A 20,035-nucleotide genomic window follows, 5' to 3' on the forward strand; every position below is an offset into this window, starting at 1 on the left:
GAAGATATGAGGAAATGGGATGGTGTACCCACTTCACACTTGGCTGCTCGGGTACATGAACTGAAAGGAAATACAGCAGAAAAAAGAGGGGCTCCTAAGAAAAATGCTGCTCCAGTTTCTATTGGGCAGTACCCCAGAGGCAGTAGAACAGCTGATGTAATTCTTGACCCTGATGAAGGGACCTCTGCTTCTCATTTGCAAGAATTAAGTGGCAGACACTCCAACCAGGACTAGAGGGGCCCTGCCTCTGGCCAGGTAGAGGAGAGGGATAACCGGATTTATTGGACTGTGTGGATCCAATGGCCTGGAACGTTGGAACCACAAGAATACAAAGCTCTAGTGGACACAGGCGCACAATGTACCTTAATGCCATGAGGCTACCAAGGGACAGAACTCATCTGTATCTCTGGAGTGACAGGGGGATCCCAACAATTAACTGTACTGGAAGCTGAAGTGAGTCTAACTGGGAATGAGTGGCAAAAGCATCCCATTGTGACTGGCCCAGAGGCTCCGTGCATCCTTGGCATAGACTACCTCAAGAGAGGGTACTTCAAGGATCCAAAAGGGTACCAGTGGGCTTTTGGCATAGCTGCTTTGAGCACAGAGAAGATTAGGCAGCTGTCTACCCTGCCTGGCCTTTCAGAAGACCCTTCTGTTGTAGGATTGCTGAAGCTTGAAGAACAGCAGGTACCAATTGCTACCACAATGGTGCACCGACGGCAATATCGCACCAACCGAGACTCCCTGATACCCACCCATGAGTTGGTTCACTGGCTGGAGAGTCAAGGAGTGATCAGCAAGACTCGCTCACCTTTTAATAGTCCCATGTGGCCAGTGCGAAAGTCTAATGGCGAGTGGACGCTAATGGTGGAGTATCGCGGCCTGAACTAAGTCACGCCACCGCTGAGTGCTGCAGTGCCAGACATGCTAGAACTTCAGTACGAACTAGAGTCAAAGGCAGCCAAGTGGTATGCCACAACTGATATTGCTAATGCATTTTTCTCCATCCCTTTAGCAGCAGCATGCAGGCCGCAGTTTGCTTTCACTTGGAGGGGCATCCAATACACCTGGAATCGGCTGCCCCAGGGGTGGAAACACAGCCCTACTATTTGCCATGGACTGATCCAGTCTGCACTGGAACAAGGGGGAGCTCCTGAGCACCTGCAGTACGTTGATGACATCCTCGTGTGGGGCAACACAGCAGAAGAAGTTTTTGAGAAAGGGAAGAAAGTAATCCAAATTCTCATGAAAGCTGTTTTTGCCATTAAACAGAGTAAGGTCAAGGGGCCTGCACAGGAAATCCAGTTCTTGGGGGTAAAATGGCAAAATGGATGTGGCCATATTCTGATGGATGTGATCAACAAAATAACCGCCAACTAGCAAAAAGGAAACGCAAGCTTTCCTAGGCCTTGTGAGATTCTGGAGAATGCATGTGCCAGGCTAGAGTCAGCTTGTGACTCCTCTATATCGAGTGACTCGAAAGAGAAACTATTTTGAGTGGGGCCCCGAGCAACAACAGGCCTTTGAACAAATCAAACAAGAAATAGCTCGTGCAGTAGCCCTTAGGCCTGTCCGTACCGGACCAGCTGTGCAAAATATACTGTACACTGCAGCTGGGGAGCATTGCCTCACCTGGAGCCTCTGGCAGAAAACCCCAGAAGAAACTCGAGGTCGACCTCTGGTTTTCTCTAGCCGGGGCTATCAAGCATCAGAAGCCAATTACACCCCAACTGAAAAGGAAATATTAACAGTGTATGAGGGTGTTCGAGCTGCTTCAGAAGTTGTTGATACAGAAGCACAGCTCCTCTTGGCACCACAGCTACCTGTGTTACATTGGATGTTCAAAGAGAAAATCCATACTACACACCATGCGACTGACGCTACGTGGAGTAAGTGGGTAGCGTTAATTACACAGCGGGCTCGAATGCGAAAACCTAATCCCCCAGGAATCTTGGAAGAGATTATGGACTGGCCGGAAGGCAGAGATTTCGGAGTGCCGACAGAAGAGGTAACCTGTGCGGAAGAGGCACCACCATATAATGAGTTGCCAGAAGACAGAAAGCAGTATGTGTTGTTCACTGATGGATGTTGCCACGTGGTAGGGAGCCATCGAAAATGGAAAGCTGCTGCGTGGGGTCCCACACAACGAGTTGTGGAGGCCATGGAAGGGGAAGGTGAGTCGAATCAGTATGCAGAAGTAAAAGCTATACAACTAGCCCTAGAGATTGCCGAAAGAGAAAAATGGCCAGTACTGTATCTCTACACTGACTCATGGATGGTGGCAAATGCTCTGTGGGGGTGGCTGCAGCAACGGAAACAGACCAACTGGCAGCGCAGAGGTAAACCTCTATGGCCTGCTACCCTGTGGCAAGATGTTGCTGCCCAGGTAGAAAACCTGGATGTAAAAGTACATCATGTAGATGCCCACATGCCCAAGAGTCACGCTACTGAAGAACATCAGAACAACGAAGAAGTGGATCGAGCTTCGAAAATTGAAGTGTCTCAGGTGGACCTGGACTGGGGATGTAAGGGTGAGCTGTTTGTAGCTCGATGGGCCCATGAAACATCAGGACATTTGGGGAGGGATGCCACATACAGATGGGCTCGTGATCGAGGGGTGGACTTGACCATTGAGGCCATCACACAGGTTACCCATGAGTGTGAGACCTGTGCTGTAATCAAAAGAGCCATGAGGGTAAAATCTCCCTGGAACAGGGGGAGGTGGCTAGGGTTTCACTATGGTGAGGCCTGGCAAATTGACTACATCGGACCATTACCACAAATCCGCCAAGGCAAACGGTACATACTCACCATGGTAGAAGTAACTACTGGGTGGCTGGAAACATACCCCGTAAACCAACCCAACCCGTGGGCTCTCGTTGTGAAAACGACGGTCCTCCTCCCGAACACCGGCTACATTCGTTGAGGCCCTGCTTCAAGGATGTGCTCAAGCATCGCTCATTTGTGGGAAGTAGAGAGTAATTTCTTTCCTCTGCACTTCCACATAGCCTTTATTTGTTTTGTTTGTTTTCCTCCATTTTTTTCCTTTCCCCCTCCCTTTTCCCCTTCCTTTTTTTTTTCCCCCCTTTAGTTAAATTGTTTAGTTCGTAATAATCTTTCCTTTACTGTTATTAATATTATTATTATTATTATTATTTCCCTTTAATTAAATTATCCTTATCTCAACCCATGATTTGTTCTTTACTTCTTCCCTTCCTTATCTAAGGAGAGGGAGTGAGAGAGCAGTTGTGGTGTTTAGCTGCCTAGCATGGTAAAACCACCACAGGGTCCTGGTGGAGAACAGGTTGACCATGAGCCAGAACTGTGCCCTGATGTCCAAGAGGGCTAATGGGATCCTGGCGTGCATTAAAAGGAGCATGGCCAGCAGGTCAAGGGAGGTGATCCTACCACTCTACTCTGCCCTGGGCAGGCCTCACCTGGGGTACTGTGTCCAGTTCTGGGCTCCCCGGTATAAAAAAGACAGGGATCTCCTGGAAAGAGTCCAGCGGAGGGTCACAAAGATGATACGGGGCCTGGAGCATCTTCCTTATGAGGAAAGGCTGAGAGACCTGGGTCTGTTCAGCCTGGAGAAAAGAAGACTGAGAGGGGATCTCATCAATGTGTATAAATACCTGAGGTGTGGGAGACAGAGGGATTTGGCCAACCTCTTTTCAGTGGTTTGTGGGGACAGGACAAGGGGTAATGGCCACAAGATAGAGCCCAGGAAGTTCTGCACCAACATGCGAAAGAACTTCTTCGCAGTGAGGGTGACGGAGCACTGGAACAGGCTGCCCAGGGAGGTTGTGGAGTCTCCTTCTCTGGAGATATTCAAGGCCTGTCTGGATGCCTACCTGGGCAGCCTGCTTTAAGGAACCTGCTTTGGCAGGGGGGTTGGACCTGATGATCTTTTGAGGTCCCTTCCAACCCCTTCAGTTTTGTGATTCTGTGATTCTGTGTTATGCATGATTTTTGTTTGTGCTCTAGACACCACTCTCTCCCTTGGGACATCCTCCTGTCTCAGGGATGCGGGGAGGTTAGGCAGTGGCACTAGCAGCATAGGGATTGCTCATTTCCCAACCCATTCTCCCTGGCTGTATCATCTCTTGGCTCTTCCTCCCTCATTCTGGAAGACTGTAGAAGGATCTTCCCTCCTCTGTTTAGGGTATGGTAGGTTGAGATCTACACTGGGGTGTAAAATCCAGCAACCAGAGTAGTTTCAGATTCTGCTGGTTTTGATCAGCTCTTTGTAAAGCCATCACACCCCTTTGCAAGGAGAGATTCCAGAAGTAGGGATAGGCAGTCTGTACCCAGAAACTTTTAGCCAAATAGGTTAGTTCTTCTTATTTATCACTTGCAATAGCACAAGCCCACAGAGTGCTGAAGCTTTCTCAGTCCTATACACACAACAGCAAACACAGCATCACCCAGCAATGGAAAATTGAAAAGTGTCACAGTAGTACAAGGCTGGGAGGGAAGCAAGGAGCACTGTGACTCTAGACACTTCAGCGTCTAGAATGTCAAAATGTCAAAATTCTTTACCTGCTCCATACTGACACTATCTGCTGCTAAAGGGGGAAACATGGGTTGTTTATTCAGTCAGCTCTTTCTTGAGGTGCTTATTGGTTATCTGTAGAAGGCGAGGGCCAGACACCTCATTACCTGGGGATGCCTCAGGCCAGTCAAGGTAACACAAAGCAGAGAAGAATGGCTTTTCATGAGTGTCCTGGTTTCAGCTAGGATAGAGTTCTTTTTCCTCCTAGTAGCTGGTAGGGTGCTATGTTTGGGATTTAGGATGAGAAGAACATTGATAACATACTGATGTTTTAATTGTTGCAGAGCAGTGCTTACACTAAGACAAGGACTTTTCAGCTTCTCGCTCTGCCCTGCCAGCGGGCAGGCTGGGGGTGCAGCAGGAGCTGGGAGGGGACAGACCCAGGACAGCTGACCCAAACTGGCCAAAGGGGTATTCCATACCATCTGATGTCATGCTAAACAATTAATATGGGGGGGCTGGCCGGGGTGGGGTGACCAGCTGCTCGAGGATAGGCTGGGCATCGGTCAGTGGGTGGTGAGAAATTGCATTGTGCATCACTTATTTTGTACACATTATGATTAGTAGTACTATTATCATTATTATTATTATTTTCCTTTCTTTTCTGTCCTAATAAACTGTCTTACACATCTCAACCCACAGGCTTTCATTTCTTTCTAACTCTCCCCCCCATCCCAGAGAGGGAGGGGGGAGGGTGAGCGAATGTCTGTGTGGTGCTTATCTGCCAGCTGGGTTAAACCGCAACGAGATACCTATGGTGTGGTGAAGAATTGCTTATCAGTGCCTACCCCACATATCCATATGGCAAAAGCTCTGAGCTGCAGCAAAGCTCTAGGTAAGTCGAGGGGGAGGAGTGTTGAGCACCAAAGGGTGGTTCAGCACTGACCTGAGAGCTGCTGGCCAAGCCACGTCGTGTTCTAGAAAGGATGCAGCCACTCCTTGTCAGGCCTTGCCAAGCACTACATAGAGGCCTCCACCTTCCTCCTCTGCTCCACCTTCAACCGCTGAGGACGCTGTGCTAAGTTGAGGGTTGTCAGTGCAGCTCCTTGGCCTCTGAAGCACAGCTTCCTGCCACTATAACACTTCTGGGAAGGTGCAGAAGCCATCTGGGCCTTGCCTCTAAGTGCTGATGGCGAGGTGTGGTGGTCACAGACCTCCAGGCATATCTCGCTATCTGTTACCACTCTGGGCACGCTTTCAGAGTTCCATAACTGATTGCTTAATAGCCTGCTCTGCTCAACGCTGGCAGCTGCACACAAAGCATGGCTGGGTCCAGAAGTCAGTGATCCAGCTTTTCTCACAGAATGTAAAGCAATAGCAGGGGAGGCATGCAGAGATTTAAGAAATAAATGTGATTTAAATACAAAAAGACTGTGTATAGAGAATGGAGGAAGTAGGGGCAGGAGCAAGATCATGAGAACTGTCAGTTGGAGGAGATGTTGGCTTTTTGGAGGCTGGGTCTTCTGAACATATTACTGTTTCTACAAATCTCAGCCACTTCATCTGTGAAATCAAATGCCCAATATAAATCTTTTACCTGTGATGGTTCTTGCTGCCTCTTTCTGAATGGATATGGTTTCAGTCATCATCATCTTCCTCACATGAACCAAGATTAAGCAAGGGTGAAAGATGGAAAAACAGGGTTAAAAGCTGGGCATTTAGTTCCATAGATGAACTGGCAAAAATCCTTTTGTATTGGAGCTGCTTGTTATTTCAGCATTGTTCCATGTGAATCCCTGACTCCTGCAGAACATTTGCACTAACACAGCTGAAGAAGCCATACAGCTCTACACAACAAGCATGAGTAGAAATGCTGCAAAAAGCAGCACTTTGTGTGAGCTTGCAGATGGGCACAATACAGACATTTCATTGCTCCATGCGGAGAGAGGGCTCCAGTTCACAACTCTGGGCAAAAGGGCTGGGAGAAGACCCCAAACCAAAAGTCACCCTCCAGCCACTTCGCAGGACAGGTAGCGTGGGGATTCTCAGGGCTTGGGGCTGCTACTCACTGCTTCTGCCACCAGTTTCCAGGATCCCAGTAATGCAGCTCATCCCTGCCCTGTCTTTGTCAAACCAAAAGCTGCCAGAAAGCACTGGTTGAAAGCACTGAATGTTTTCTGTTGTTTTTTTTTTTTTTAAATCTCAATAGGAAAATTCCAGCAATCTGGAGGGCATTCAGAGAACAGCATGATGAAGATAAAACAAGGGGCACAGGGTGAATAGCCTGGGGACAGAACTGATCTATCCAAGTGAGTTAAAAGAGAATAGATTTGAGGACTTGTGTACTGGGTCTGGCTGGAATGTTAACTTTCCCGGCAGCAGCCCATTCAGTGCCGTACTCTGTACTTGTAGCTGGAACAGCAGTGTTATCACACCAGTGTTGTGTCTACTGCTGAGCAGCAGTGGCACAGCATTGGGCCTTTCTCTAACCCTCCTAGGGGGTGGGCAAAAAGTGAGGAGAGAAACATCACTAGGGCAGCTGACCTAAACCAATCAAAGGGATATTCCATACCATGTGGTGTCACACTCAGCAATAAAAGGTGGAAACAGGAAGAAGAGGGGAGGGGTGGGCTCTTGTTGAGAAGACGTCGGTCCTCCTCTCGAACACCGGCTGCGTGCATTGAGGCCTTGCTTCAAGGACGTGGTCAATCATCGCTCATTTGTGGGAAGTAGAGAGTAATTTCTTTCCTCTGCACTTCCATATAGCTTTCATTTATTTTGTTTGTTTGTTTTCCTCCCTTTTTCCCCTTTTCCCTTTTACTTCCCCTTAGTTAAATTGTTTAGTTCATGGTAGTCTTTATTTAATTATTATAATTATTTCCCTTTAATTAAATTATCCTTACCTCAACCCGTGAGTTGTTCTTTGCTTTACTTCTCCCCCTCCTCATCTAAAGGAGGGGGAGTGAGAGAGCGGTTGTGGGGTTTAGCTGCCCAGCACGGTAAAACCACCACAACTTGGGAAGCCCATAAACTGTTGTAGGGTGGGACTACCTAATGGTATTTGTTTGGGCATATGTTCATTTATTGCCAATTAATACAATTCTGCCAAATTCACACCTTCATTAAATAATATAATAAATCATCCTGCATGTTTAATGAAAGAAAAGGTGCAAGATGAAATAGCAGTTGTTTGACTCATCCTAAGCCTCCTGCTGCCCTTACCTCCCTCAGGGAACAGGGAGCAGAGTGAGGGTGGTCTGCCTGGTTCCAGGGTGAATATTCCAGCACCCAGTGTTTACAGGGGACTGCCGCAAGATCGAAGGACTAGACAATTCTTAAATTTCTGCCTCAGGTCAGGCTGGTTCCTCTTGTGGTCTTGAGCAAATTCCTGAAAAGGCCACTTTCTTTTCCACAGCAAGGTGCTGCCTGGGCCAGAGATTTTTGCAGAGGTTTCCAGGACAGCCTAAGTCCATTATTAATGTATCATTACATCCCAGAACTATATAGGATTATGATGTGTTCAAAATGGAAACTGCAGCATGTGACGGTCAATCACAGCCTTGTGCACATGACAGCAAGGAGCTGCTCAGGTCAGAGATGAGAAGCTTGCCAGCAGAGATGACAAGGCAAGTGAGATGAAAGTAATAATAAGTAGTACGTGCATGCCTAATGATGACATAACTAGGATCAGCAGGTACTGCCTCCTAGTCAGAGGAAAAGAAATCTCAGCTGTTTGGGGCATTTTGAGTTACAGAAGGCATTAACAATAGCTCAAACAGCAGCTCTATACCAGCCACCACTGGACAGTGACTGAAACAGTTTCTCCCATGTCTGTGCTCCCTTGCTCTGTGACTCACCAGCTGGCACTCAGCAGGAGCCACTTGCAGGCTGTGACTCAGGGACATGGCCCAGGTGATCTGGGTTGGAATCTGCTCCTCCTCCTCCTCCAGCTGTCCTCTGCCCCAGCCCCCACCACATATGCTCCTAATTACCATATTCAAATCTACAGAGGAGAAAGAGACTTTGATGTTGCTAGCTGTTAATATCTCACTGAAATTGCTGCGGAATTAAACTCCAAGCACAGTAAATCCTTTCTTATTGCAGACACTGTAGTGGCAGCAGCAGGAGGAGGGACCACATTTCCATAGTGTCTTCCAGCCTGAGCATATTGAAAGCATATCTAAGATTTTACAAGAGCAGAAATTACACAGTTCCTTCCTGAACCATGGATCCAGCTGGGTTCTGGTGCCTGGCTGCTACATGGTTTGTTTTCTGGATACCCAGTACCCTGAGCTAGTGGAAGGGGATGGGGAGCAGAATGTCGCCCTCATAATCCACCAGGAAATGGTTGGTGACCTGCTACAGCACTTGGATATAAGCAAGTTGATGGGGCCGGATGGGATCCACCCGAGGGTACTGAGAGAACTGGCGGAAGAGCTGGCCAAGCCACTTACCATCATTTATCGGTAGTCCTGGCTATCAGGGGAGGTCCCAGTCAACTGGTGGCTAGCAAACGTGATGCCCATCTACAAGAAGGGCCAGAGGGTAGGCCCGGGAAACTATAGGCCTGTCAGTTTGACCTCAGTGCCAGGGAAGCTCATGGAGCAGATTGCCTTGAGTGTCATCACGTGGTACTTACAGGGCAACCAGATGATCAGGCCCAGTCAGCATGGGTTTATGAAAGGCAGGTCCTGCTTGATGAACCTGATCTCCTTCTATGACAAAGTGACGCGCTTGGTGGATGAGGGAAAGGCTGTGGATGTGGTCTACCTTGACTTCAGCAAGGCTTTTGACACCGTCTCCCACAGCATTCTCCTCAAGAAACAGGCTGCTCATGGCTTAGACTGGCGTATGCTTTGTTGGGTTAGAAACTGGCCAGATAGCTGGGCCCAAAGAGTTTTGGTGAATGGAACAAATCCAGTTGGAGGCCGGTCACTAGTGGAGTCCCCCAGGGCTCAGTACTAGGGCCAGTCCTCTTTAATATCTTTATTGATAATCTGGATGAAGGGATCGAGTGCACCCTCAGTAAGTTTGCAGACGACACCAAGTTAGGTGCGTGTTGATCTGCTTGAGGGTAAGAAGGATCTGCAGGAGGATCTGGGTAGGCTGGACCGATGGGCTTAGGCCAACTGTATGAAGTTCAACAAGGCCAAGTGCCGGGTCCTGAACCTGGGGCGCAATAACCCCAAGCAGAGCTACAGGCTGGGAGATGAGTGGTTGGAAAGCTGCCTGGTGGAGAAGGACCTGGGAGTATTGGTTTATAGTCGGCTGAATATGAGCCAGCAGCGTGATCAGGTGGCCAAGAAGGCCAACAACATCCTGTCTTGTATAAGAAGCAGTGTGGCCAGCAGGGCTAGGGAAGTGATTGTCCCCCGTACTCAGCTCTGGTGAGGCCATACCTTGAGTACTGTGTTCAGTTTTGGGCCCCTCGCTACAAGAAGGACATCGATGTGCTTGAGAGAGTCCAGAGAAGGTCAACAAAGCTGGTGAGGGGTCTGGAGAACAAGTCTTACGAGGAGCGGCTGAGGGAGCTGGGTTTGTTCAGCCTGGAGAAGAGGAGGCTCAGGGGAGACCTTATTGCTCGCTACGAGTACCTTAAAGGAGGCTGTAGAGAGGTGGGGATTGGTCTGTTCTCCCACGTGCCTGGTGCCAGGACGAGGGGGAATGGGCTAATTTTGTGCCAGGGGTGTTTTAGGTTGGATATTAGGAAGAACTTCTTTACTGAGAGGGTTGTGAGGCATTGGAATGGGCTGCCCAAGGAAGTGGTGGAGTCACCATCCCTGGAGGTCTTTAAAAGACGTTTAGATGTTGAACTTAGTGATATGGTTTAGTGGAGGACTTGTTAGTGTTAGGGCAGAGGTTGAACTAGGTGATCTTGGACGTCTCTTCCAACCTAGATGATTCTGTGATTCTGTGATGATTTCCAAAGTCTTCAAGAACCCACGCTGAAAAGAAAAAAATCCTACATGTGTAAGCAAATTAAATTACTGGGCAGAATCAGTAGCTCAGATGTCAGGCTGAACTCCTCCTTGGCTGCAGTTTCTCCAGGGCTTAGACACAAAGTAGGGCTGTGACTATCAGCTGGCTACTTCATGAATATGCTCTTTGTGCAGACATGAGCAGCTGAGGACCATGTCTTCGGCTTCATGGATCAAAGCTGGTTCCCTGACTTTTGCCTGGAGGCACACAAGATGGCAAGGCTGTTCCCATCATATGATATTATGTTATATAGCTACATGCAACTGTTAACAAGCAGCCATTTTTGCTCAGGTGTGCACTGCAGGGGTGAAGGCTCCCAAGATCACAGCAAGAGGCAGAGGGCACAGATGCTTCATATGTGTGGGAATGTTCTCAGTATTGGAGATTTCAGGGGTTGCTGGGGATGTGAAGCATCCCTAGAATTAATAGGTCACAAATCTCTCCCACTAGGCCCTCAGGACTTTCCTAACATTTCCTGGAAGATGGCTTCAGACAGCTCAACTTTGCTCAGGCTGTGGCAAAAGAGAGGTCCTGCTTATCCAAAGGTTATGGGAGGATAATTTCAGAAGTTTCATATGCACAAAGAAAGCAAATGAAGACAGCTCCATCTCAAGATGGATCTCTAGATCCCCTGTCACCTTCATGACTTGGGGAAAAGAGATGAGCTAAGCCCTAAAAGGGACAAAAAAGGTCTGTCTTCACAGGAAATAAGTTCTTACTGCAGCACAGGTCAGAACATACATACATACAAGCCACTCCATGGCTGCATGACTTCATTATTACTTGCTCTCTATCCAGATTAAGACGGCATTGCTTTTCTGTCAAGACCATGCCTGGCAGGAATCACAGCTGCAAAGCAAGCCTGAATCCTTACTGCAAGGCAAAAGTATCAATGACCATGGATGAAAGTGTGAGAAATAAGGAACTCAGTCATGACAGCTGAGTTAAAGAGGCTGTGAAATTATGTTTACTGTCTGCTCAGCCCAGAGCTCCACATATATACGAATCAGTCAGTATCAAGTGAAAAACAACCATTTCTGGGACAGCAGATTATAGATGTACAACCTAGATGTATTAACATTATGTTATAAATATAGCAACACAGCAATAGCAGAATGGGCAGCAAACGTGGATATGGTATTCAGTTGAAATTGAAGAAAAAAACATGGGTAACATGGGTCTTGAAACAACTAAAGTATTACTCCCACAACTCACCATAAATAAAACAGACAGACGTCAAAAAGCCCTTACAGAATAATTTTCAGACTTGAACACAGTGGTGGTATAATGATTTGTTACAGTAGCCATGTTTGTTACAGTAGCCAATGGTTTGTTACAGTAGCCAGAAGCAATGCAGGTATGGTGTTACCTCACAGCGATGGGCATCAGTTCTGCCAGCTGTCCAGAATACCTGCATTTGCAGAGCTTTATTACTTTTAAATGATTCAGTTGTACAAGGAATTTAGTACATACTGTGTGCAACTGGATCAGAAACCCCAAAAGCAAACACAAACAGAAAAACATCCCAGCAGCAGGCTGTTTTTATTAGATGTTCCTCCACACACTGCAAATCTAAATGTTTTTTCAAACAGTAGCTATGTCCAACAGCTGACTCCTGCCAAGACTGCAGAAAACTTTAACCCTTCCCAGCTCTCAGCGCACAGTGAGACTGTGTGAGATTAGAAACTGCTCTTTGCCCCACACAGCAGGTCTTGATGTGACCTCCCTGCCCAAAACAAGTCTACCAAGAATGCTGTTTTTTTCCAGGAATTACAAATTCTAAGCCAACTGTTGCCACTAGCTCAGAAACAGAGGGAGGAGAAAGAAGCAATGGACAGATGAACATATTTAGCCTTCATGGATCACCAGCCTCAGGGAATTTTTAATTTCAGCATGGGAACACATAAGTCTGTGGACTGAATCAGATGGCCAGTACAGCCCAGTCCTTCGCCTTTGCCAGCAGAGTTCAGAGGCTCAGAATGAGGTGTAATAATCCCAAAATGGGCGAACAAGTGACTGGCTGTTCCATTTTCCCCCTCCTGGCATGGGCAGCCTCCACTTGAGAATGCTTTATGCCAGAAGCAGGTTTCATAACCCCTCCATAAACAGCTAGGTGCCCTTATAATCATAATACTACATTTTCTTGACATCCTTGATAGTGTCCATTTTTTCTGAACCTTTGAACCCTATAACATCCTGAATCGTTGAGCTTCATAGATAATTACATGACACAGTAGTAGCTGTCAGTCAGTCCTTTAGAATTTACCAACATTTACCTTCATTATTTGTCCTTGTGTTAGGACAGGAAGAGCATTATATTTCTTATTGCATTTGCCACCCCTCTGAGCAGTCCCAAGCTTTTCATCCTGCTCACATACAAGAGCTTTCCCCCATCCCGACACCCGTCTCTCTCCACTTGTGTGTTTGCACAGTGGCAAGGCAGAACTCAGAAGATCTGGATGAAACTGCAGCATTAATTTACATAACAGAATATTTTCCATGCAACATAACTAACAAAAGGCAAGCCAGAACCTTAATAAAATACTTATGAAGCAGACCAGGCTCTAGTAATGATTACGAATACTTTTCTTCTGAGAGGAGAAACTTATCCCTCAACAGGGGCCGACAACTCAAACCAAACTCGGCTTGTAAAGCTCCAGCTGGGACAGTGATCAGCTGCCCTGAGTGAGACATTTATTTTAGGATAATGCTCCAGAAGACAGCTCATTTGCTAATTAGGCTCAGAATGACTGGGCTCAACAGAGCATTAAGGGTCTATCTAACTAAATCTGATAAATCTGGATTAACCAAGGTCTGCTAAGGAAAGTCTTTCTGGGTTGCAGAGGATGCATAGACCTATTATACTGAAGAAAAAGGGAGAGCAGAGATGATCCTTGGCTCTGTACTGGAGGAGCAGATCAACATTCCTGAGGATGCACCAGAGGGATGACTACTCTGCTTTAAATCACTTCAAGCACGTTCAAGAGGGTAGAGGAGACCCCTCAAGACAGTAGGCTCCCAGGTCTTCCTATATAGGACATGCACAGATTTGGAAATCTTCTTTCTTGAAGTTGTGTCCTTTCTGTACAAGAAGTCTCAAAGAAGAAGTATCTACATCATGTTGTGAGGAAGAATTTGTCCCTACTAAGCCCTTACACTGAGATAGGCCTCAACTCAGCCAGGAGGTTTCAAAACTCTGCAACTTCAGTTCTGAACATGTGCTATAAATACACTGGGTAGTCTTGTTATTCACACAAATGCCAAGCCATTTGGGAATATTGCTGGGCTTTGAGTTTAACAGTAAGATTCATGGACTAATTAATCACAGTATGTGAAAATTATTCTTATTATTATTTTCAAATAATCCTCCTTAATTCTCTGGAATACTTTGACGTTACAAGCTGGGCAGCACATCAATCACTATCTTCTTTCTCTAGACCATTCATTATTTCATATCATGAATCCTACAGTTTCCCATTTCACAGAAATAATCTCAGTTTCTTCAGTCTCTCCAGTTATGAAAGTTTTCCAGGACTTTGTGCAGATTCCTGGGCAGTTCCTCAGTTCCCACCAAGTCTTTAGTCATCCTTCTGATCTGGGGTGACTAATTAATTGCACATGCTTTCCCAATCGATGGTGGGATGCCCTCTGCTTTATGTATCAACATTAAAAAACTCTGCAATATTTTTCCATTCCTTTTCTTATGTACCTTAACATTTAAATATAGATGTTCATCAGTAAAGTTCCTCAATGGCCAGCATGACATCAAAAGCATGGCTTTTGGTAGTTCAAAGCCAGATAATTTGGAACCTGGCAAAGTACACTGTTGTAGCTGTCCTTGTAACACTCTTATACCATTTATCTAAGTCAGCATTAAGTTCAAAAAAATCCAGGCTTACAAAAAGACTAGCATAGAAGAAACCAAGGGATTTTTTTTTTTTTCAAATATACATTCTCTGAGGAAAGGAGTTTCTTTTCCCTGCATCTGGAGGTTGGTTTGTGGGGGTTTTGCATCCTCAACTTCCACAAATACTTGGGGTAGGTGTGTGTGGAGTTTTACCTGTCTTCATGCAAATTCTCTTTGTGGGTCCTCAAGAGATAACAGGGTTCTCAATCACAGACTAAGGTCTGGACTGAAAGAAATTTTGTCTGGTGAAATTTGCTTATTTAATCAGCGAGGTCTGGTGGCCTGCCTCCATGAAAGAAGATTCTCCTTCTGCTTTTATCAGCAGGCCAAGAGGTTTTTGTGGGTTTTCTTTTTTTTAACCTCAACTCGTGCCAAGGGGAAAGCAGGCAACAAGATAGGAGACCAAAATACTGTCTGTGGAACATCCTCTGGTAAAGAGAGAAATCACCCCTCTGTACCTCCAGGACAAATACAAACATGTTGCTTCAGTTAAAAGTATTTCTACTACCCTGCAGTACCAAACCTTGTCAGCAGCACAAAGTCTTTGAGGGGTCAGTTACAGAGATGGAGGCTTTTTTGGGGGTCTGTAAAGCTTGCACAGTCATCAGCAGAAGCTCAGAGAATAGATATCTCAACGGATCAATGACTGCTATCGGTGTCTCAAAAAGATATGGTCAAAAGTATGCTGAATGACCTGTGATGAGTGTTGCCACCTTTGTGTGATAACCACTGTCATGCCCACTGCTTGTCAGTGTTGGGACATACCTGTTTCTGACAGTTCCTCCTCTCCTCCCCTGTTATTGTGCCATGAACTGTCTAGGCCTACTGTCCTAAGGGATAGAGACCTCTAGGAATGTCTGAGGTCTCTCTGTGCTCCCTGCAGCTTCACCTTTCCTCTCTCAAGTCCTCCCTAAAAGTCAGGGAAAAGAGGAAAAATAGAAGGAAAGCAAGTGGGACCAAGAAGGCTGTCAGGTTTACAGAAACAAGGAGTAGTCACCACCTTCAGAGTGCTTTATACATCCAATAATTATAAATAGCAGGTGTCTGCAGAAATGAAAATGAGGCATATGACATGGAGCTGAGGCAAGACATCTGAGTAAGGAAGATGCTCCCCTCAGTGGCCATTTCAAGCACTATGACCTGCAGCTGGAGGATATCTCTTAGCAGTAGATTAAGTAAGATGCCACTGAATGTGGACTAGAGAGAACATTTTGTTGGCAGTAGAAAATGACTAAGTGCAGATGTCTGCTGAAATCCACTTGCTGTTCTTCTGAAGGGTCAAGCTACAATCACTGCTCGTGATAAGCCATATTCAGGCAAGAAAACTTTAAAAGTGACTACAACTGTTCACATGCTAACAAGCGTTGATGGAGACGGCAGCCACAGCAAGCCAAACCTCAGGGCAGATGTGTTGCTCCTGCCATGGATCATAAGAAGAAACTAGGCAAAGCCAGGGAAAATACTCAGGGTGGGCCAGCAATATCTTGGGACCAGAGACATGAATTATTTACACCTCCACTGGATCTTCCTATATGTGGGCTTACGACTTTATCAGTTGAGTTACTGGGAAAGGTCTGAAAGCTAGTCTACGTGGGGAAAAATACAGTGCAAGCAGGCACTGGAAATAGCCTCACTACAAAGAACAACAAATTTCCCTAGCACAATGGTCCAGATGGGTCATTTTCCCTGCCGAGAAGGACATCTGTGAGAACAGCTATGCTATCTGAGCTACACAGAACACATGTGGTAAGAAGTACAATGCCTGTGTCCCTGCTCTTTGCCATGGGAGCCCCAGAGGGGGACCAAAAGAAGGTGCCTTAATGTTAGGAATGTTTTAACAATTCGTGTCCATAAAGAACAGTCCTGTCTGCCTCTGGGCCCTGCACTGGCAATTTAATTCTTGAACCACAGATGCAGTGTGTCCCAGTCTCCCCCTCATTCTAGTCAATTTATCAAGTCTTCAGAAAATACTCCTCAAATTTATGAACCTGTTTGCCTTTGTTATTCCGGACTTCTATTTCTAACAGTTACAGCCTTTTTTCTGTCTTCTTCGAGATTAATTTAACACTGCAATAGGTGTGACTGTCCCTGTGAATGGCTGGTGAAGAATGTTTTAATTACTGGTGAAGTGTCAATAAGAAAGCTATTTGTGTTTGTATGAAGTCTTTGATGTCTGGGGGTTTCAGAACAACTGATAACAACTAGTGACTGTTATGGGATACTATGCAGGCCTCTGATATCTGGCCAGGTGGCCAAGAGATTAAGAAGAAGAAAAAAGAAGCTGAAGGACAGCTGGGAGACAAGACCTGCAGGAAATGTTCTATAAACTTGATACGGTGCCAAAGGAGTACAAAGGGGAAAGACGAGAAAAAAGCTTGGAGAGGAAGACTACGAGCCTTCAGCATGAAAGACCCCTAGAGACCCCCAGAGGAGACTGATGCGCATGCTCCAGTAGGAGGGACTGGACCCCGGAAGCTAATTATAATAATCTATTTTTTTTAGAAGTAGTAATGAATATGTATTAGTCTAGGAGCATAAAAATCAGCTGCTTGATGTACTTGGTGTGCGTCCTGGTGGAGCAGAGACTCCCGGTGCACCCAGCGCTGTTTGCTTACCTCTATTCCTTTATATTCTTTTAATAAATCCTATTTTTTATTTAATCCTAATTTGAATCCTGAGCCATTTCTAACAATTAATAAATAATTTAAGTAAATTGGAATCACAGAATTGTCTAGGATGGAAGAGACTTCAAGATCATCGAGTCCAACCTCTGACCTAACAATAACAAGTCCTCCACTAAAACATATCACTAAGTTCAACATCTATTCCCTTGGATTCACCAAGGGGAAGTCGTGCTCGACCAACCTCATTGCCTTCTATGATGGCATCACCAGCTGGGTAGATGGGGGGAGAGTGGTGGATGTCATCTACCTTGACTTTAGCAAGGCTTTTGATACTGTCTTCCATGACATCCTGATAGCAAAGCTGAGAAAGTGTGGGATAGAGGAGTGGACAGTGAGGTGGGTTGAGAACTGGCTGACTGGCCGAACTCAGAGGGTAGTGATCGGCAGCGTGGAGTCTGGCTGGAGGCCTGTGACTAGCGGTGTTCCCCAGGGGTCGGTGCTGGGTCCGGTCTTGTTCAACATCTTCATCGACGACCTTGATGAGGGAATAGTGTCTGCCCTCAGCAAGTACGCCAATGACACAAAGCTGGGAGGAGTGGCTGACATGCCAGAAGGCTGTGCTGCCATTCAGCGAGACCTGGAGAGGCTGGAGAGCTGGGCAGGAAGAAACCAAATGAGGTTTAACAAGAGCAAGTGTACAGTCCTGCACCTGGGAAGGAACAACCGCATGTATCAGTACAGGTTGGGGGACGACCTGCTGGAGAGGACCTCTGCGGAGAAGGACCTGGGGGTCCTGGTGGACAACAGGTTGACCATGAGCCAGAACTGTGCCCTTGTGGCCAAGAGGGCTAATGGGATCCTGGCGTGCATTAAAAGGAGCATGGCCAGCAGGTCAAGGGAGGTGATCCTACCACTCTACTCTGCCCTGGGTAGGCCTCACCTGGAGTACTGTGTCCAGTTCTGGGCTCCCCAGTACAAAAAAGACAGGGATCTCCTGGAAAGAGTCCAGGGGAGGGCCACAAAGATGATACGGGGCCTGGAGCATCTTCCTTATGAGGAAAGGCTGAGAGACCTGGGTCTGTTCAGCCTGGAGAAGAGAAGACTGAGAGGGGATCTCCTCAGTGTATATAAATATCTGAGGGGTGGGGGACAGAAGGATGTAGCCAACCTCTTCTCAGTGGTTTGTGGGGATAGGACAAGGGGCAATGGCTGCACAGGAAGGGGCAATGGAGTACAGGAAGTTCCGCACTGACATGCGAAAGAACTTCTTCACAGTGAGGGTGATGGAGCATTGGAACAGGCTGCCTAGGGAGGTTGTGGAGTCTCCTTCTCTGGAGATATTCAAGGCCTGTCTGGATGCCTACATGGGCAGCCTGCTTTAAGGAACCTGCTTTGGCAGGGGGGTTGGACCCAATGATCATTCAAGGTCCCTTCCAACCCCTACAGTTCTGTGAAATCTAAACATCTTTTAAATACCTCTAGGGATGGTGACTCAACCACTTCCCTGGGCAGCCCATTCCAATGCCTCACAACCCTCTCAGTAAAGAAGTTCTTCCTAACATCTAACCTAAAACACCCCTGGCACAAAATTAGCCCATTCCCCCTCGTCCTGGCACCAGGCACGTGGGAGAATAGACTAACCCCCACCTCGCTACAGCCTCCTTTAAGGTACCTGTAGAGAGCAATAAGGTCGCCCCTGAGCCTCCTCTTCTCCAGGCTGAACAAACCCAGCTCCCTCAGCCGCTCCTCATAAGACTTGTTCTCCAGATCCCTCACCAGCTTCGTCGCCCTTCTCTGGACTCTCTCGAGTACCTCGATGTCCTTCTTGTAGCGAGGGGCCCAAAACTGAACACAGTACTCAAGGTATGGCCTCACCAGAGTCGAGTACAGGGGGACAATCACTTCCCTAGCCCTGCTGGCCACATTGCTTCTTATACAAGACAGGATGCTGTTGGCCTTCTTGGCCACCTGAGCACACTGCTGGCTCATATTCAGCCGACTTTAAACCAATACTCCCAGGTCCTTCTCCGCCAGGCAGCTTTCCAACCACTCATCTCCCAGCCTGTAGCTCTGCTTGGGGTTATTGCACCCCAGGTGCAGGACCTGGCACTTGGCCTTGTTGAACTTCATGCAGTTGACCTCAGCCCATCGGTCCAGCCTATCCAGATCCTCCTGAAGAGCCTTCCTATGTTGCAGGAAGGACGGCCGAAAACACGACAGACACCAGTATGGTCAGATCATGCTCTCCCTTTATTACCCGAATAGCCTGACTTTTATAGCAAACTTAACAGGGGCAGATAGTGTCTCACACAAGATTATTGGTCAAAAGCAGTCAGACAAACAACTGCAAGTAAACAACCCCACCTGCAAGAAAACAACCCCCTTGTGATTAGCAGTCACATAGATCTCGTCCTTGAAGCCAGCTGCTGGCAACAATATTTTTAAAATTCCTCAGTTGGGCAACGTCATGGGAAATTCTCATAGTCATCCTGGTAGCTTGGTTTGCTCAGCTGCAGCAAGTCATGGCCTCCTTGCTTTTTCAAAAATCCCTCAACATTCCTACCGTTGAGGAGATCGACACACGCACCTAACTTGGTGTCATCTGCAAAGTTACTGAGGGTGCACTCGATCCCCTCATCCAGATCATCGATAAAGATTTTAAAGAGGACTGGCCCCAGTACCGAGCCCTGGGGAATGCCACTAGTGACTGGCCTCCAACTGGATTTGACTCCATTCACCACAACTCTTTGGGCCCAGCTATCCAGCCAGTTTCTAACCCAATGAAGTATACGCCAGTCCAAGCCACAAGCAGCCAGTTTCTTGAGGAGAATGTTGTTGGAAACAGTGTCAAAAGCCTTACTGAAGTACCAGGTAAAAGGAGGCTAAGTAGGTATGTGGTTGCTCCTGCACCAATGTATGCAGAGCAGAATGGAGAAAAGCCTGCCCATTGAAAGCATTTAGGTCACACTTCTCCAGAAGTAATTGCAGTTGGTGCCAGTTTACCCATAATCAGGCGTGGTTCTGGTATTAAAA

The 20,035-nt window shown here is 46.9% G+C and overlaps 1 protein-coding gene across 6 annotated transcripts in view; it reads right to left on the minus strand.

Moving 5' to 3' along the window:
- Window positions 1-20,035, minus strand: part of LOC311426259 (AP-4 complex accessory subunit RUSC2-like) — a 117,116-nt gene that overhangs the window by 27,372 nt on the left and 69,709 nt on the right. The window contains exon 1 of one of the 6 annotated variants that reach the window (XM_084502486.1): window positions 15,144-15,193. The exons of the other annotated variants lie outside the window; for them this stretch is intronic. The gene's annotated coding sequence lies outside the window, so the exon portion shown is untranslated. Of the gene's footprint in view, window positions 1-15,143; window positions 15,194-20,035 lie in introns of those variants that run through there. 6 annotated transcript variants of the gene reach the window in all.

This window comes from Aythya ferina, assembly GCF_964211825.1.
Source record: "Aythya ferina genome assembly, chromosome: W".
Taxonomy (NCBI): domain Eukaryota; kingdom Metazoa; phylum Chordata; class Aves; order Anseriformes; family Anatidae; genus Aythya; species Aythya ferina.